This window comes from Chiloscyllium plagiosum, unplaced genomic scaffold, assembly GCF_004010195.1.
Source record: "Chiloscyllium plagiosum isolate BGI_BamShark_2017 unplaced genomic scaffold, ASM401019v2 scaf_4107, whole genome shotgun sequence".
Classification (NCBI taxonomy): Eukaryota; Metazoa; Chordata; class Chondrichthyes; order Orectolobiformes; family Hemiscylliidae; genus Chiloscyllium; species Chiloscyllium plagiosum.
The window spans coordinates 3940-9968 of record NW_025210007.1 but is presented as its reverse complement, the minus strand read 5'-3'; the positions used below and the strand labels follow the sequence as shown (position 1 = coordinate 9968).

At 46.1% G+C, this 6029-nt stretch overlaps 2 non-coding genes across 2 annotated transcripts; both read right to left on the bottom strand.

The window, feature by feature from the left end:
- Positions 1-2366: 2366 nt before the first annotated feature.
- Positions 2367-2440, bottom strand: trnan-guu. The gene has a single exon. It is a non-coding gene; the product is annotated as a tRNA-Asn (tRNA).
- Positions 2441-5738: 3298 nt separating this feature from the next.
- Positions 5739-5812, bottom strand: trnan-auu. Its single transcript has one exon. It is a non-coding gene; the product is annotated as a tRNA-Asn (tRNA).
- Positions 5813-6029: the final 217 nt, after the last annotated feature.

Genomic DNA, 6029 nt, shown 5'->3' with positions numbered 1-6029 from the left:
CACAACGTCTGCAGAAGCCCTAGCCACATTACTTTATATTAAAGACATCTGTGAAATGATTTCCAGATAACTCAACCCTCTCAGCATTAAACAACGGCTAGTGAACCTTAAATACCCTATACAAACAACCAGCAGACGAATGTTATTTACAAAATACCATACAAGGAAATATATACATAAACTCTGCCGCACAGTTTTCTGTGGCAAGAAATGCTGGGATGAGATAAGGAAGATTTTTTCAGCCAAAACGAATCGGCACTGACTGGACAGCCATTTAAAATCAACGCTGTCAGGCCAGGATGGAAGACCCGAAGGGATGAACAGCTTTCTTATTTCCTGAAGATTTACAAAGCTGAGACTGGGTTTTGTGTTTGTTCCCTTTCCACTCCCAGGGGCCGCAGTGGTTGAGACGGTGAGTTGGGGAAAGTGAAATGTGCCCGTGAGCAGCGTGTGGGGATCTGTCAGCTTCCCCTCCTCTGACAGCGCTGTGGCATGACTCTGATGTTCTCAGGGACACTTACTGACGCGAGACAGTGAAAAGAGTCTTGTTCCTGCAGATCGGGAATTCAAACCGTATGCCGTCTTCAGGACAATGAGAAAGATTAATTGGGGTGTGTTAAGAAGCTGTGAGCTGCATTTCAAACAGGTAGCTGGAGTCAGATGCATCATCCATTGCGCCGTGGCACTGTGCGCACCTGACGCCGCCATGATGCAGAGTTCTGACATTAACCCGGACATGCGCAGCAATGGGAACATTCACAAGGTGAACAGCCAAAGATAATCACCGTCACTGCTTCCCTTCCATTGTCCCAACTTTGTGAAGCAGTATCTTTCACTGGCAAATAAAACACCTTCGCCCTCAGGTGCCTGCTTCATTTCGATCACGACTTCACGCCCCTCACTGTTCTCGTCTCATTTCCAAACACTTGGCTCATATCCTCAAACGTAGCCCTGTGGATATCTGCTTGTTCCACCCTGAAGGCAGTGGGTGACAGATTTCCAACCCCTCCACTGATTTGAATCTTAAATAAGAAACCGGGGAACAGTCTTCCTTTCTTTTTGACGACATTTCTCAACTGTAGTCGGCAAGGTTCACACCTGCGTGAGGAAACCGCAATCGATCTCAAATCCATAGGATTAACCACACGGCCCACAAATAAAGAATCACACTGACAGCTTCATTTCCCAGGTCTCTCCGCCTGTGGAGCTGAGAAAGAGTGAGTTATTGCTGGGTTTGTTTGAATAGAATCACTTCACAGGTTTCGAAAGGGTTACATATCTGCAAATGGCGAGTCTGGTTGTTTCATCCCGAAAGATGAAATAAACTTTCAGTTAAAAGCAAAAAAAGAAATTCCAGGAGCAACTCCACATCGGTGGAAAGAGAATCAGAGACAATATTTCAGAACTCTGTTTTCACCCACAGGTACTGCCAAACCTGCTGAGTTTCTCCAGCAGCTCCTCTTTGAGTCTCGGATTCTCCGCATCCACAGTCCTTTACGTTAGAAATTAAATCAATTCAGCCTCATGTGCGGGAATGAGAATCGTTTCAGTTTCCAAAAATATTGGCAGAGATTGCAAGGCATTTGGTAAAAAAAGTAAAAGTGACATTAGGAAGAACACTTTCTTGTCCCTGTCTGACTGTGACAAAGAGGCAGATTCAAGAACAGAAAAGGGAATTCAGTGGTCATGTCCAAAGTAACAATGTAGAGATTTACAGGGCGAAGGCAAGAGAATGATACGAATAGAGACTCTCATTTACTTGCTGTGTCGAACCAGCAGAGCTAATGTGGGCCTCAAATTGTGCTGTGACACGTGTTGTGATTAAGAGTGAACTCACAGTTCAATCAACGGAAGGTGGGGATTGAGAAAAGTTTACATTTATACAATCTCCTCACGTCAACGCAACAACAAAGTGGTTTAATTATCCGCCAGTGGAGAGAACCCTGTTCCTGGAGATGGGACAAAGAGCTAGCTCAGGGATATCAATCCACATTGCTCTCTTTGCCACGAGTTCAGAGGGAGAACATTGGAGAGACAAACGAGTGAATAACGATCTGTGTCGGAGGGTGACTAACTGTTCGTGGAGACTATTCCTGGCTAACAATAAGTCGTGTGCAACAGCAGATGATGTGATAACAAGGCCTCTTGTGGGTGTGGTAGGGGTCAAGGGCATGGGGGTGTTCGGTTCCAAATGATATTGAACTCGATATTGAAGACTGGAGGGCTACAGGATTCCAAATGGAAAATGAGGCGTTGGTCTTCCATCTGGAGCTGAGTTTTGCTGGAACACCGCTGCATGCCTGAGACGGAGATATTGGCCAGGGAACAGGGTGGCGTGTTAAAGAGACAGGCAACCAAAAGCTAATCGTCTCTGGGTGGGCTCGAACCGCCAACCTTTCGGTTAACAACCGAACACGCTAACCAATTGCGCCACAGAGACAGCCGATGATTTGGTCTGCGCCATCGCTTAGGGGAGGCTATTAGTGAATTCATAATTCAGCCTCCCCGCCTAGAATTACAATTGTGGTCTATCAGTTTTTCTTTTCCATAATAAAGCCTGGGAGATTTATTGTGTAGACACCGGGGACAGGCTGGAGACACATCCATGTCAGGAGGACCAAGCTTTCTTACTCCGGGGCCGTCGCCCTTCGAGCCTTTCCGTGTTTTGCCTGTTCCCGAGTTCTCTCATTGGCTCAGAGGCGAGAAGGTGTTTGAATTCCTGATGTGCAGGAACGACAATTCTTTCAATGTCTCAGATCAGTTCATGTCCCGAGAACATCAGAGTCAATCTTCTGGTCTCTTTAACAAGGTGACGGTGTCTGGACTGTCTCTACTCAGTCGGACAGTTCATTTTTCACTCTCCTCTAAATACGCTTACCAAAGAGTTTCGAAGGGTTCACAAAGCTAGAGACTGGGATTTCTGTTTTGCTTCATGAACATTTTTCCATTTCCCAACTGAGAATATTTTGCCAAAATCTCTTCCCAATTGTACGCCTTGGGTCATGTCCAGGGATGAGGAATTTCCATTTTCGGGAGACATTCCCAAGGTTGGGAATGTTCGCTTTGGAGCAAAGAAGGTTAAGTGGAGATTTCCAGGGGCTGTTGGTAACGATGGGAGAAGAAGCGGTGGGAATGGGCAGATTAATGATCAGAAGAATCATTTGCCACTGACCAGAGTCAGTTACCAGAGGACAGGGAACGAAGTTCTTGAATGAAAAGCAGCACTTGTGCCTAATAAACACAGAGAATACTGCAGAAAGCCAACAGATCGAGCAGCATCTGTGGAAAGGTAAACAGAGCTGACGTTGTGAGACTGGTGCGTTGTTTGTTCAGAACCCGAGGTTCCTGCATGGCAATCAATTCCCAGACATGAGAAAACGGGACTTTATTGAGACGGGTTTTGTGAAGTTTGAGCGATAATGTAACCAACAGGAAGTCATTTTAAAATCGCCAGCGAAGAAAGCATCGTCAGCAGGTTACCACCCTGGGCGGGGGAGCCCCAAAGGATCTCTTCGCCAACACCTTAAGTGTTCGGCCACAAATACACGCCCAAAGTTGTGGTCTAAAATTTCTCAAGGAATGGTTCTAACAGGAAAGATAAGTATCGGGCTTGTCCTGTTCGCGCCATAGCCCCAACGGATCCTGTTCCCCTGGATTTGATCAGGACAGAGGAGGCTGATGGGAGATCGAACTGAACTACACACATTGATGAGAGATAGAGCGGGTGGGAAGGATCCATTCCCATGCGGAGAGAGATTAATAATCAGGGCCGAAAATAAGGAGCCACTTCAAGAAATTTGGGGTTCATTCAGCAAAGCTAATGTAGAACTGTTCACAGAAAATTGTGATGAAAGTCTCTCGAGTTATTTTGATGAGAAGTGTTGATGATGCTAATACAATCGATAGGATGAACGTAGATTGGTAAATGTATTTGGTGACAGTTCTGTTCTAGCCCTGTGAGCGAAACCTGGATCTGAAGGAATAAAAGGGACATTAACAACATCGATCTGAAATTGGCTACGTGACTAGAAACAGAGCCATCATTAACAGTTGGCTTTTGAACTGGAGAAGGTTTCTCGTGAAATTAGCTTGAGGTTTGAGGCATGTAAGGTCAAGATAATTTAGGTAAAACACGGAAACGCTATCCTCATTAGCAGACAGTGAAAGGATTACAAGACGCAAATTAAACGTTTTCGATAAGTGATACAGGGGACTGGGAAGATAAGTATTATAAACTGTGCACAACAAAGTTCTGGAGCACAACACTTACATTCAAAGACCGAAAACATCCAGGTCCTGATTAATCAAATGGCATTGTGGTGCTTTTCTGCAAAACATCCACTTGCAATGTCCGACAAAAGAGTGACATAACCCTTCCCTCGCAGCCCAAGATAGAAAATCCGAAGAGATGAACGTTTGCTGATTTTCTGAAGATTCACAAAGCTAAGACTGGGTTTTGGTGATTGTTTCCTTTCCACTCCCAGGAGCCGCAATGGTTGAGGCGGTGAGTTGTGGAAAGTAAAATGTGCCCGTGAGAAGTGTGTGGGGCTATTTCAGCTTCACCTCATGTGACAGCGCTGTGGCTTGACTCCGATGTTCTCAGGGTCATTGACTGACGCGAGACAGTGAAAAGATTCTCATTCCCGCAGATCGGGAATTCAAACCGTATGCCGGCTTCTGGACAATGAGAAAGATTAATTGGGGTGTGTGAAGAAGCTGTGAGCTGCATTTCAAACAGGTAGGTGGAGCAGATCCGTCATCCATTGCGCCCCGGCCCTGTGCGTATCTAACGCCACCATGCTGCAGAGTTCTGACGTTAACACGGACATGCGCAGCAATGGGAACCTTCACAAGGTGAACAACCAAAGATAATCACCGTCACTGATTCCCTGCCACAGGTCCAACTTTGTGAAGCAGTATCTTTCACTGGCAAAGGAAACACTCTTGTCCTCAGGTGCCTGCTTCATTTCGATCACGATTTCATGCCCCTCACTGTTCTAGTCTCATTTCCAAACACTTTGCTCATAGCCTCAAACGAAGCTCTGCGGGTATCTGCTTGTTCCACCCGAACAGGCAGTGGGTTGCAGACTCCCACCAGTCCCAATGTCAGTGAAATACGTTTCCCCCTCCACTGATTTGAATTTTAAAGAATAAGCCGGGGAGCAAGCTCCCTTTCTTTTCGACGACATTTATCATTTTGTAGTCGGCAGGGTTCACACCTGCGTGGGGAAACCGCAATGGATTTCAAGTCCATCGCATTAACCACTCGGCCCACGAATACAGAACCACACTGACAACTTCACTTCCCAGGTCTGTCTGCCTCTGGAGCTGAGAAAGAGTGAATCATCGCAGAGTTTGTTTGAATCCGATCACTTCACATTGATTCGAAAGGGTTAAATATCTGCACATGGCGAGTCCAGGTGTTTCATCCCAAAAGGTGAAATGAACTTTCCGTTAAAAACAAAACTAGAAATTGCAGGAGGAACTCAGCAGGTCAGGCAACATCTGTGGAAAGAGAATCAGAGACAACATTTCAAAATCCTGCACTCTCCGACAGGTTCTGTCAAACCAGCCGAGTTTCTCTTTTTGTCTCGGCTTCTCAGTATCCGCAGTCCCTTACATTAGACATTAATTCAATTCAGAAACCCGTTTGTGGAGAGGATTTCCGTTTGGGGAACATTTTCCTGACCCCATTAAAAGCGTTCAGCTTCGAAACCAAGGAAGAACAGCGAACACACCGCCCCTGGGTGGGCTCGAACCACCAAACTTCCGGTTAATAGCCGAACGCGCTAACCAATTGCGCCACAGAGACAGGGGCTGGCGTCGGCTGCACCATCGCTTCAGCGAGGCTATTAGTGAATTCATAATTCAGCCTCCCCGCCTAGAATTACAATTGTTTTCTACCGCGCAGTCTTGCAAGAGATCCCGGCTTTCTTAACTTGACTTGTGCAAAAATGCCCGATTAAACTTCTCATAAAGAACCTTCCTTAAACGAGGCTGGGCTCCCTGGAGTACGAATGGGACAGGAA